General features: G+C 39.7%; 1 long non-coding RNA gene across 1 annotated transcript in view; it reads left to right on the top strand.

The window, feature by feature from the left end:
- Positions 1 to 216: 216 nt before the first annotated feature.
- The window catches only part of LOC118470451 (uncharacterized), a 51,368-nt gene continuing 37,451 nt past the window's right edge, over positions 217 to 14,133 (top strand). The window contains exons 1-3 of the long non-coding RNA XR_008603680.1: positions 217 to 478; positions 4,564 to 4,646; positions 12,932 to 13,022. This is a non-coding gene — a long non-coding RNA (uncharacterized LOC118470451). The remainder of the gene's footprint in view (positions 479 to 4,563; positions 4,647 to 12,931; positions 13,023 to 14,133) is intronic.

Raw genomic sequence — 14,133 nt, 5'->3', positions numbered from 1 at the left:
TCTCCAGCATGAGAAAATCCCTTTAATCCTCCTCAGACAGTTTTATAATCCAGTAAGAGTTTCTAGAAGTAAAATACGACTTTAGAGCGGCGTAAGTTATCAAGAATTTTTTATTTTGTTTTGGCTACTTCATTTCATAACTTCAAATCCACATTAGGAAACGTCCTGCGTCACAGCTCCGCCCATCACGTCCGTCCACCATCTCCAGCTCTTCCGGAAATATCCTGATATAACCACCTGAATCCTGCTCCGGAAATCCTGTCGCCCAACTTCCCTTCGCCATGTCTCCTCCAGTCTCTCCTCTAAACTCTATAAACTACAATTAAAGCCCCGAAATCCAAGCTTCCTTCCAGCCGGTTACCTGCAGGACAACTTCCGGGTTCATGTCCGCTGTCTCCGCCCACAAGAGAGACGCCATAATGACTCTTGCAGCCCCAGCGCCGTTTGCCAGTGAGGTCCTTTTCCTCCACACTGACAGGTGACGGTATCAATCTAGTTAAATTCTGTTTAGTATGCGAGTTAAAATCGTAAGTGGTCGTATTTGTGCGAGAAAATCATGAAGCTATTTTGGCGTAGCTCTAACTGATGTGTGCAGTTACTGTGTTAGCTATATTAACTGCTTTGTGTTTCAAAGATGAAGGCAGCTGGAGGAGAAAGACAGGTGCTTGGTAATCTTGGACTATTCTGACATTAAGCAGCATTATTACTATTATTACTATTTCACATTTTTCAAAGTAATTTTGGTCTCACACCTCTCTGTGCACTCTGCAAGTAGCAGCTAGCTTTCATCATGAGGCAATCAGGGACCACTGGTAAATTTGATAAGCAGATGTTCAGCATGTTTTTTTTTATATATATATATTTTAGCTCCAATAATGATTCAAAGACATCAGAAAGAGCACAAAAGACTCAGTTTGAGTGCCAAAATCATAAAACATCTTTCTCTTTCACTTTGTTCTACAATTTCTCATCTATCATCTAACAGAAATGGCCATAAAAATACAACTTTAAAGCGATGAGGACAGTCTGTGACAGGTCAGATTAAGAGGACTCACCAGCAATGAATGTTATCCAGGTTTGAAGAAAACTTCATGCTATGATTGTGCTATATTATGAGTACAATTGTGTCTTGTTATACAATGGAAAATGAAATTCACAAATCTAGAAAACACCTCAAAACACAACAAAGGATACTTTAGCCCACTAACAACAAAATGTTGATAAATAAAAAAAACAACATCAAAAAAACAAGATTCATTTTGTATTCGCTTGGCAGCAACATTGCGCAAGATTCAGTCAAATCTGTAGATACATGATCATCTTCAATACCCAAATTCTCATAACAAGATAAGTAAAAGCAGCCGTCTCCTCCCTCAGTTGCCTCTGTGCTCCTGTGACGCTAATTGAAACAGCAGCCAACTAACTTTTTTGTCAATGTCAGCAACATGAGCACCAAACCAATAGCATCCAATCAGTTTAATTTGCATTGGGCTGTGGTGGCGGCCTCACGCTGATAGTGGCCTCTTTAAAATGAACTCCGAATCTCTGCCCTTACTTTCTACTCTCCTCCGTACTTAACCAAAGAGCTTTGCTACTCTAAAAATCCACTGTAAGAAATGCGTGCCTCATCAACTAATGCCACCTTGTTCCCCTCCTTTCAAGAATATTAACATTTAAACAAAGAGAACAATTCATTTATTGGCAAACAACATCATACCATGAGTTATTTCCACAGCGTCTAAAAGCTGGAATTGCTATTTTTACAGAACAGAAGCTAAAAATGTGTCAAATTTTGGACTGGATCTCTTTCGATTTCATAGATATTTAAATTTCCCCTTCGGATAATTTTCCCTACAAAGGATGGGGTTGTATATTTGTTGCATGCCCCTCATTTCTTGCAGTGTTTTGGATGCCGTGCAGTTGCTGCCTAAGCAAGCGGATCCTCTAATGAACCAGCGGGTATCAGCAGATGTGGGTCTATAACTTAATTTCCCCCCTCAGCTATAGAGCAGATCCTATGGCGTGTAAGTGGTCTTGATGGATGAGCACTACAGCTCATCATGCCCCCACCACCATCAGCACCAGCCCCCAGCATCCAGCACCCTTCAGCTCTGTCTCCGCTGTCCCAGAATAACCACCTAACTGCAGCCCTGAGATGCTTTCTTATTCACGTTTAGCGTGTTTGATCGCATTAAGTGTCTTATTCACAAGCTCGGAGAGTTTTATGACCCTTGCAGCGCGATGAAATACAAACTTAAAATAATGGGATGTCAAAACACGAGTAAAAAAGTCATATTTCTTGCAGATGTCTGGCTCATTGTAAGAGGAGGACAAACTACTTACAGTGGAACAGTTATACTGATGATGTGAAACACCGGAACATTATCACAGTCCACAGATCCATTCCTCAGCTAGCAGGTTGACATTGGAGTTGGCACCGTTTTTAAAACTACAATTTTCAAGGTCAAGAAAAAACTTTTATATTCATCTTTAAGCCTGCGCAAATGAAAAATCTTTAAAGTGTTTCAGATAAAAGCATAACAGCTGCTGAGTTTGCGTGTAAACAGAGCCACGATGAGATTCTGCTGAAAATAGATTCTAAAAGACCCCCTCCAATGAATGTTTTTCACCTTGTTGACGTGTCCATATGGTTTGTTTTATATACTGGAAGACATATCATGAATACAATGAGCAGTGAACGTCATGGCACAGCATTTCAGGCTTGAACTGCAGATGACAGTCGCCAAAAAATAGATTCAGACATCCAGGGTTTTATATATAATGAACTGAAGGAAATTTACTATTAAGTACCGCAGGGTGGGGCTTTCTAAATCATTATTCTTTTTCAGAAAAGTTTAACATTTAGAAGTGGAAAACAGCAACATTGGTGAGCTAATTTTGGCTGTGAAGGTTCTATTTTGGCAGATTTGTAACAAAAAATCAGTTAGAAAACTTCAGTCATGATTAATTTCATGCTACAAAACATGTAACAAGTCAGAGCTTTCAGAAGTTTCATTCCATTCAGACAGAAAATGTGTCCCATACAGAAAAGTTTGAGAATTTGAAAATTGTTTGGATGTAAATTGGACTGTTTTTAGTGAAGCACCATGTCCACATATATGTCTGACAGAACTCAGTCATACCTGTTTCCATCCTAGGAAAATGGCTATTCATTCTGATAAACCTACAGATAATTATCACCCACTAATTTATTTAAACGTTCAAGTTTTCCAGTCCACGACTCCACAATTTTTCTTCAGTCTCAACTCTTGTAGAACAACTTTTTTGACTAGAGGCTGTGATTTTTAGAAAGGAACACGCAGTCTCATCTCAGAATATGTAATAACTACGTTGTCCGCAGCACAAAATGTAGAATTTCTACAATAAAGACTGTAAAACTGTGATAGGGGCATTAACCAAATTCAGGACTTTCTGAGGAGTCTGGGGTTCAAGTCCCACATTGCACCATTCTTTCATGAGCATTTGTTTGTGTAAACGGGTGTTTACTTTCTTTTTCAGTCACCGTTTTCTGTCATTTTCAGTTGCCATTTGTCTCCAAAAATACTTGGTTTATCTGAAGACAAGATCATAGTTTGAGTTTTGTCATTGTCTACACAAAATAGGAACAAAGTCTATGAAGCTCACAGGGTTGGTGGTGGCATTGAAAATTTTTACAATTTTGTCTTCAGTTACTATTTACTTCCTTTTAAGCTACAAAAACTTGGCAACATTTAGACCCCAAAACTCTTTAGTTAGGTTTAGGAAAAGATCATCATTTATGTTTGAATACACCTGTGTGAACGATTATACCAAAGTTCCAGTTGTTTTCTAGGTTGTTATGGTGAGAAGTCATGCCATAAGAATGTGCCTTAAAAATCATAAGCATCTCACAATTTTTACAGCCTTTTTTGTGTAAATAATAGGTTTTGCACAATGACGTTATTATACATTTTGGTGTGAGAGTGGGCTGGGGTGGCCATAGTGCAGCAGCAGAGACCAAAGCACAGCTAAAAGGAAGGAGAATATTGGATTTTTGGCACAAGATGGCCAAAAACATGAACAAATGCTGCACCATAAAATGCATAAATGACTGTTAGATGACATATTTGTTATATAAACTTGGTAAGGTTTACCTTCTGATGTTTTCAGCTCTGCGGTTGCATCAAGCCTGAACAACAATTATCATCCTTCTTGAAGAGAAATGTGGTGCTGGGTGCATATTTACAAAGGAATCTGTTAAATTCACAGTTTTTTCAGAACTGAAAGTATACATTTCATGTGCTCTAGAGCTTCCAAGCACACACCCACCTCTGAATAAATCCACCTCTTTGATACGAAGCTGTTTGTCATATTTATATTTCACAAGTAAAATCCTTAAACAGACAAAATCATTCACATAATTCAGCATGACAGCCTGCAGTGTGAATGTAGCCTGAGAGGTGAGAGAGAGAGACCGGCTAAACGCACACAAACCCAAACCCACATACATATACACATGGCACACACAAACCCAAACACACACATACACGGCGTCTTCTCAACATATCCTCTGTCTCTCTCAAGGGCAGGGAGCTGTGGTTGCTGCTGAAGGGCCGAGGGGACCATGTGGCGAGGCGTCCATCTGGGGTAACCTGAGTAAACGCAGGGTAAGGCCACCGTGCGTCGGTGCACTCTGTTGACTGTTTCAACAGACATGTTTTCCCAAAGCAAGAAAAAAGTACACTAAGAGGGGTGCCTTAAGTCATGGCTCAGTTCACAGAGATATCTCGCTTCTGGAATGTGATCTCACTTAAAGACTGCGGCTTGCTGCACCGCTTCAACCTGCTCTCCTGGTGTTTTAGCCTTAACATTAGATGGTAAATTAAGAACGGAATTTAGTTTAAAGTGGGAATTAAGTTTACTCATTTTCACAAATGTCTTCATTCGTAAAACACAATGTCTGCAGCTGTTCACAAGCTTCTTCAACATCTCTAAATGTAGTTTCGGCTTCTGCTCTTTTATTTTTCCCTCCCTTCAATTCACCTGCGGATGCAGTCGCAATCAAAAATGCTAATTACCCAAGTGGCTTAATCAACATTAGAATAATTACACCATTAGAATACAAGCAAGCTGCGATGAGTGTGGGATGGTAAACCCATGTAAAACATGTGCTGTTTATTTGATTATCATCAGGATACAAAGATGGCTCCCCCACCAACAAAACAGGTGATTGATTGAGACTGGAAAAAAATTAAGTAGCGATATGAAGAGTGGAGAACAGACAGGGTTTGTTCAGTCTGAAGCAATGAAGTACAGGCTTGATAGCTATGCTACACAGGTGTTTCTGTCCTCCTCGAGTCTCCTCTCAGCTCCCAAATTTACTTCTGGGTATTTTCTACCTTTACAAGCTGAAGACAATACTGTCAGTGTCCGAGCTCTGAATGTAGTAACAATAAGCTCTGTGTATCTTCTGAATTTATTCTCATGCATATCAAATGTTTGATCGTCATTGCTGTTCACTTTTAAAGTAGTCACAGTAACTTTGGGCTGCTAATTTTAATATTTATTCTAACTGTTTAGTGTGAGGTGTGCAGTAAAGTGTAGTTCATACTAGTGTGGTAGCTACTGGGAAATATCAAAATTAATTTTCCACTGCATAAACCTTAGTGTTGCTTAATGCTGCAACCAAATACTGATCATTACATGAACCAAAGTCCTTATTTTATTAAAAAATACTTCACATTTGGTGAAAAAAACTATGTCTTGTCCATTGTTTTGGTATTCTAGATAATAAGGGACTGCAAAGACATCGGGCAGTATGATACTGCAAAAAAGTGCCACTGTTATATTTCATTGTTCTGCAATATATATTGCAGTGTGAAACAAGAAAAACACTCAGAGAGCGCAGTACTCCGCCAAGGCTTTTCATTCCCCTATATGGCATTGTCAGAAATGCAGCATATTTTTGTGGAAATGCAGCATTTTTTTATTAGTTATTGATGATCAGAAATCATGGCAACATAGAATGTGGCCATTAAATATAGATGTACCCACAAATAAAATCACACCAAAGAGGCATGTGTTATACATGTGTACGTTATGTACGGATACTGAATCGCGTGACCTAAATATGTAGCAGGCGGTGGGAATTGATGGGACTCAGAAACACCCCCACAATTTAATCAATTGTTCCCTGTATCATCTCCGACGGTTAAGTCCCGATAAGTTTGCAGCGGTCAATTTGTAGTAGAATCACAATCATGTGATCGTCAGCAGGCAGCTGACGTAGTGTTCACTTGTTGTCATAGTTACAGTGACACCGTGCTGCTATTTCGCAATGATACAGAAATATTTAGCAAATCTGTGGATCCAGACTATAAGCCGCATCGCTGCCAAAATCTAATCAATTGGTCCTTGTGTCATTTCTGACCTTCCCTGAAAATTTCATCCAAATCCGTTTGTCCGTTTTTGAGTCATGTTGTGCACAGACAGACAAACGTACGCCGATCGTCACACAACTCTGCCGCGTTTCTTGACAGAGTAAAAATACAGACTTCTTCACCAGATCACTTGAATAACTCAATTTGGAAATAATCAATCATTCTAGAATGAGTAAAGTGATTTTGTAGGGGAGTGCACTGAGAATAAAAAGACATTTTAAAAAAGCCATTTGGAATGAAAAAATTGAAAGTATTCAAAACAGATTGTTGCTTTAGATGACAGATCTGCTTTTATGATACAGAGCTTGTGTGGTGCAGATTGAAACAGTCGAACAAATGTGTTGCAAGATGCTGATACAGAACCTGTTTTTGGTCAAAATCATCCTTTCTGTAACTGAAATATGTCCGTACAAGAAATTATTGTTTCTGCTCGTTATTTTGTGTAGATTTGGAGACTGCATGTCAACAACTCTGTCTTCTAAATAAAGATCCCATAAATCAGATTATAATATAAACTATCAGAAAATGAAAACAATGTGAGATTTCTATCTGCATCAAGCAATTAGAATTTCTCAAATTTGTGCCTCATCAGTGCATAAAAGAAAAAACAAATCCCTCAGTATCTTAATAAACCTTCAAAGTATCATGTTTCAAAGACTTCAGTGTCATCTGGAGGTGGAAATAAAAAAGGCATTTTAGTTCACCAAAAAACAACAAATTACCTTCAAATTACTTAGTGGCCTTCTTCACAGTTCTACGTGAAAGCAGCTGAAAGAATTGATTTCCAATTGAATGAGAACACTCCAGTTATCATCAATATTTAAGTGAGCGGTGAATGAGTGGTATTTAAGGACTGTTTTGCTGACGTTTTGACCTTAAGTGTCTCATCTTGAAGATGAGGAGGGGAGTGTTTTTTGGGGGGAAACTGGGTCAATATTGACACACACAGAAGTCAATTAATGCAGTAAAGTGTCTTTTCTCCTCTTTCTCTGTTCCTCCTGAGTGACAGACTGAACTCTCACCACCATCTGCTAAAAAGTCTCCCTAAACTTGACCCCTCTGCCCCGAGGGGTTGCCTGACCTCTGCTGGCAGATCCAGCCCGCTGGACCATCCAGAGAACAGAGGCCCGGGCATGAGTCAACCTGACATGACTCGAGGATTCGGTGATTTATCGCATCTCAGTCTGGAGAATCACAACCTGCATTCAGCAGTGTCGAAACAAAAGCAGAAGGAATACAGAGGGTGACGGGGGAGGACATTAACAGCCCATAAATCTGCCAGAGAGGTCCACAAGTGTTCTGTCTTTGGTGCTATTTAAAATGATGGACATGAGGGCTAGACAGCGCGTTCCCCAGAATGCATTCCACACAGGCGTCTGAGGAAGGTGCACTTTCACAGACTTGCAGAAGGCGCTGTTGATTATGCAGGATCTGTTTTTCATCTTTTCTCACAGTTTGAGCCCGTATACGAGACGCCCACAGGCTGCACGACCAGCTTTTAATTATACACGGAAATGTTTTATTTTTCTTCATTTAAAACAGGAAAAATAATTCATTGCGTCCTCAATATTGTTTTAGAAAAGGCGGCGATGGCAGGATACTCATTAAATGTACAAATATTTGCATTTTTCCCCCCCTCTCCTGTGGGGGACCTGTGGGGCAGTGGTTTTATATAAACATTAATATACAATTCTTGTTATTACTTCTGTTGATGAAAAATGAGGGTTGAGATGCGTCTCACACAAGATCTTTGTTTGCAAAGTTTGCTCTGATGAAATTTGCAAAGTTTGAAGCTTCTAGTGACAAAAAGAAGAACACAAAGAAACACACTGTTGTTTTAGAGTGAAATGAAACAAGGGCTACATGAAATTGGACAAAAGTGATATTACAATATGATGTTTTTCTGCAATATATATAGGAATATATTTTTTAAAAAGCAGATATTTCACTAGATGATGTGAATAACTCTATTTGGGGAAAGAAAATTGTCCTTCCAGAATGATTAGAGTGATTTTGTAGAAGGATGCATCCACACGGAAGATAAAAAGGGGGAAAAAAGCATTAAAAAACAGCTTTAAAAACTTGTTTAGAACCGTTCTCACACTGGCAGAAACATCCATAATACAGATTTTTGGTGCTGCTTTAAATGAGCATAAAGATGACTTTAACATTTGCAAGACACTGCTGACAGAACACCTGTTTTTGATCCATCATCATCCATTCTGTGACCAAAATCTTTCCATACAACTGATGCTACATGCACTGCTTCTCTGCTGTTCCTCTCTCATTTTAGAGTAAAAAAAAGATTAAAAAAAAAAAAAAAATCAGTTAAACTCTTTAAAGTAAGAAGTAAATACTGTTCTATAAGACAGATTTGTTTTGCGGATTAGCCACTGTGCAAGTTGTTTTGTTTTTATATCAAGCAGGAAAAAAAGTTGGAGCATGATGTGTCAGAGTTAATTTGTCTCACTTAACGCTGCACTTCCTGCAATGTGACTGTTGTGCATGCGCACAGCGACATGTTGATGCTGGAACAATGTTTTTCTCAGCTCTAATTAAAGCATTAGATTTATCTCAGCTGCTGGAGCGACAGATTTAGAAAGACAGTCTTGTTAAACGTGAACAAACATCCATCTCAGGTCATTGCAGGTAGAACAGGCAGGTAACATTTGGCTCACATGTTCAGTATCAACCCTTTGTGTTTAAAAACATTTTTTCCTCATATTATTACAAAGTCCTGTAATTCAGTTGGCAGTACATTTCTTTAAAGTATATTCACTGCTGCAGATTAGTTGTATAGTTTGTGGGGCTGATGAGGACATGTACAAAGTAAGCAGTGAGTGATGAGTTGCAGGTTAAAAGGCATCATGGTTAAATCCGGGCTGAAACAACAGTGGAAACACAGTCACAGAAAATGGTCCAGTTTTGCTTTTTTTTTTTTTTTTTTTTTGGATTAGCGTTAGAGATGGAGTGCAGATCTGCTGCGTGGGTATCTATCCAGCTGAAACACTGATGTGTGATACTCTCTGCTGGACAATAGATAACATGCTGCAGCTATTGATCTCTGCTGGTATTTTAAGTTTTGGGTGAGGGGCGCTCTATCAGGTTTCAAGGCACAACTGCTCAGTCTGCCTGCTTGCTGCCTCGTCCTTAGAGCCCCCTTATGTTGCCGGGGCAGGCCAGGGGCAGGAGACTCATGGGGTAGCAGGCTAATTGTAGAGATCCCAAAGCTGAATCTGGAATAAGCTTGTCTTTAACAGCGTCACATGTAATCTAAATTTAACCTCTTTTCCAACCTCGTGTGTGTATTTTGTTTGAAGATTACTGCAATTCATTCATTTGAAAGAATTCTCGACTTTGGTCACAGCTCCAGAAGTGTAAAGCATTGTTAAGCTGAAAGCCTCTAACCAAACCTTGCTTTGTGTCTCGGCCTGACATCCAATTTCAGACACAGTCACATTCGAGACAATGGGAAGAACAGATGCAATGGCTAATTTGGGCCTAGCTTATCAACTACCATTATCACAGTGAGAGCCAGAGACCCTGGCAGCGGGGCTGATTACAAATACCAACGTGTTATTTGAGAAATTGCTCATTTGGCAAATGCTTATGTTGTCTGACACCTAAATCCTCATTTTCATCGATGCGTTTCTGGGGATTTGTTTTTAATTTAAAGAGACAAAAGAAAACAAAAAAACACATATAGTGGGACACATAATCATTGACACAAGTGTTCAACAGTACAGTTGAGCCTCACATCCAATCTTGATAGACACATCCCTCAAAACAAAAACACACGACTCACAAGGGAAATAAGCAACAGCGAACCTAATGATGGAAACAACTTAATGTGGCAGCAACATCGCCCAGACTCCTCCCCAACAGCGCGGTTTGCCGTTGTGTGCATGCGTAATGTCCATTTGGGACGGGCAAGCTAATTTACCGTGCCCAAGAAAAACACCGCGTGGCCCTAATGATCACCAAGCCGACAAAATCGGCCCCGATCACAATCAAGCTGTGGTCCAGTCGCAAAGCAGGCACGGATTCATTTGAAACTGAAGCTCAAGGTTTGGAAAGTGGTTTAGTCTGGCAGAAAATATGTGGACGAAGTGTTTCAACATTATTGAGGCTCCTTGCAGCCGTGAGGCAGCATTAGATCAAAAATTATTGGATTCTGCTTAGTTTAGACCCCTCCTAGCTTTTCTTTTTGTCTGACTTTTATTCTCAGTTAGTTATTCATGTACATGATCACATGCACACCCAAGCACCAGCCTGTAGTTGTAAATCTTGGAACAGAGCTCCTTAAATACCTAAATTTGGCCCACAGTGACGATATCCGCAACAAAAATGAAGATCAAGCAGCACCGCCTGCGAGATAAATCATTGTCACTTCAGTTAACCCACGTGAAAGGATGATAAACAAACCGGGTCTCCTCTAAAGCTAGCGCTTTGCTAAGGTGCAGTAATTGATCATGTGAATGATGAATCCCGGACTGGAGTTTCGCCCGGCAGTGGTGGTGTGTCTCCAAAAGTCTTCCCCAGGGAAACATCTTCCCCACCTCATGCCACTGGCCTTCTTGGTAACGCTATATCCACATCAGAGAGACTGGCCCCATTGATTTAGCACTTAGCTTCATTGTCCCATATGAACAGTTATCATTTTTGGCTGGGGGCCACAGTCCAGGCGTCAAACTTCCCGATCAATGATCCGAACTTTGGAAAAAATGGGCAACGGAGTTTAAGACGAGGTGTCAATTACAGGAAGTATGGTATCATAGACACCTGGACAGATCTACAAGAAAACATAAAAAGATGTGAAATGGGTCACCTATTTCTCAATCAGTAGACTTATTCTTACTAATAATTTGAATATTTTAGGAAGTTTTTTGTGAAACAGTTAATTCAGCTGTTGAAGTCATTACTGCCATTTCAAAGAAATAAGTGAACAGACTGAATACACCAATGGAATATATTGTTTCACCCCTAGATACAATACATTTGCTGAAACATTCTCTGGTCTGAGTTAAAGTAATAAAGGCATGACAGTGGGCAGTGTAGTGTGCAAGTTCTGGAAAGATTGTGGTTGTGGGAGACAAACTGTGCGATAGAGCCAAAAGATGTGGTCGGGGTTAAAGACAGATCACAGTTAGTGGGACTGAAAAGGTAAATGCAAGTTAATGACATGTCGGTAAACACAAATTCCATTATCCTAAATGTAAATTACATTTGCTTTATGCTGAATCACGACCCTGATCTTCGCGCTCTTACTATGCTGGATTGGGAACCTCTGTGCAAATGTCTCCAATATGTTAGAGGAAGTTCTGTTTTGCCACTGCAACAGTACTTTGGTGTCATATACGTCACATTTAGGGTAGTGGTGACTCAATGAGGTCAGTAAAGTATACACTAACGTTCAAAAGTTTGGCGTCATCCAGACAATTTTATGTTTTCCATGAATATTCACACTTTCATTCATGTACTAACAACTGCACAAGGGTTTTCTAATCCTCAATTAACATTTCAGCAACATTAGCTAACACATTGTAGCATTAGAACACAGGAGTGATGGTTGCTGGAAATGTTCCTCTGTACCCGTATGGAGATATTCCATTAAAAATCAGCTGTTTCCAACTAGAATAGTCATTTACCACATTAACAATGTCTAGACTGTATTTCTGATTAATTTAGTGTTATCTTCATTGAAAAAACTGCCTTTCTTTCAAAAATAAGGACATTTCTATGGGACCCCAAAATTTTGATTGCTGAAGAAGTGGCAAAACACTGTGGGACTAAGAATGCTGCACATCTACAGAAGGTCCTTTTATATTCGTCATGAATTTCTTGCCATCACTGAAGGAACTACTTTATGAACGATCAGACAACTTTCTGTGAAGCTCGTTTGGCTCCTAATTTCTGGACAGTCTGTTTAAGCACTCTCTTGGGATTGCTGGGTAGCACGGCGGAGCAGATGGGAAGTTTTGCTCCGAGATCATCTGCATGAGATTTGAGATGTGACCCCTTTCACAGGGGCCGCAGTTTGTCTACATGTTTTCATGTCTGACTTACTGAGTCGGTCCATGTGAGCTGAGACAGCTCCACGGTGGAAAAGGGCACCAGAAGATATTCATTACAACCTGCAACAAAACCTCCTCTTAGCAAGTAATGAATTGGATACAACCGTTTCATCAGTTAAGGTTCTGCGCAGGATTTCATAATGGATTGTTCAGTGGCATGTTTTACATCTATAGCCAACTTTATCTGTAGAAGGGAGATAGATGTGTGGAGACTGAGGTGGTGGTGCAACTCATCTTTGTGCAGAGTTTGTGACTCTCTCATAGGTGTATCGTTGGATGTGATCATCGTTCCCTTCATGAGAAATCACCTGACTCACCTGGGACTCATTCCTGAATCACCATGTTGCAAAACCCAAGCTCCATGCTCCCTAATTCTCTTAGCAATATCTGCTTCCTCGTGTTTCTCCTTGACTAACCAGCAACTTCTTTGTGTTTCAGGTTCAAGTCTCCTCCAGTAGCATGCTCCTCTTGCCAAGCTGCTGTCTGCAACCCACCGTGTCCACTATCACCACCTTCATCTCCAAATGCGGTCAGTGAGTCATCTACCAAGCCACACTCAGAATCACCAGCTTTTAGACATTTTCAGCAACAGCTGACATCTCCCTCCCCTGGTATCTCCCTTCAGTATACAGACTATAATACAACTCTTTGTACTCTTTGTGTAGCGTCTCTGCCTTCTGCATTTGGGTCAGAACAGAAAGAAAACCTCTTGTGCTTTTCTTTCTGGCAATGATGCAGCTTAACGGATTTAGATCAGAAAAATGCTGACACTTGACATGCATGTTGTTTGTTTGACCACTGCCTGTTTGGGCTGCAGTGTCCACATCGACTAAATCACCAGATTCTTGTTGGTTATTTTTATTTAGTCATTTTTCAGTCAAAAGATGAGAAATATTCTCTGATTCCATCCTCTGAAATTAAAGAATTTCCTGATTTTCAATGTCAAATATCACTTTAAAATAACCACGTTGGGGAGCTTGGAGTTGACGTTTCCTCAGAATAAACATAAATTTGATTAAATCGACAAAATTATAATAATAGGACCATAGTTTCCAAGTGTTCTGCTAGAACTCATCCAACCTGATGTAGACTTTTGGGTTTAACATATTCAACTTTTACTGAACATTTAACATTAAAGCCGATAACCTAACTCAAACTTTGCAAATATTAAAGCAAGGTTTAGCATCTAACATAATCCCGTTTCACAGAAAAATGTTGTGTCAAACTGTCAGACAATACGAAGCAGCAAGGTTTGTTCAATTATCCAGCTTTCATACAAGGTGCAATAATTCCTGAGCAGAAAATTGGGATGCATTGCTTTTATTATTAAGTTCCGTTCTGTTGCAGATTGTAAAATTGACTCAACTTCGTTAGGACTGCAAGGACAAGTATATTTCTGCATAAAAATGTTGCCGTCAAAATGCAAATCTCATCTGAATGGAAAGTATATGTGCAATAGGCTTGTGTTTGCATTACAACAACAGACTATCCATATGAAAGGCTCAGAAAGAGAGAAGAAATTGAGGCAAGTATCAGGCTTCAAAGACTTTAACTGAGTGTTCCACATCATCTGAAACACAGTGGATAGAGTTGCACTGGACATGATTAAATCTGCCTCATGGCACATTTATAGTATGCAT

The sequence above is a fragment of the Amphiprion ocellaris genome, chromosome 13 (assembly GCF_022539595.1).
Source record: "Amphiprion ocellaris isolate individual 3 ecotype Okinawa chromosome 13, ASM2253959v1, whole genome shotgun sequence".
Taxonomy (NCBI): domain Eukaryota; kingdom Metazoa; phylum Chordata; class Actinopteri; family Pomacentridae; genus Amphiprion; species Amphiprion ocellaris.
Note: the sequence above shows the minus strand (reverse complement) of the source record. Positions and strands in the feature narration are given on the sequence as shown.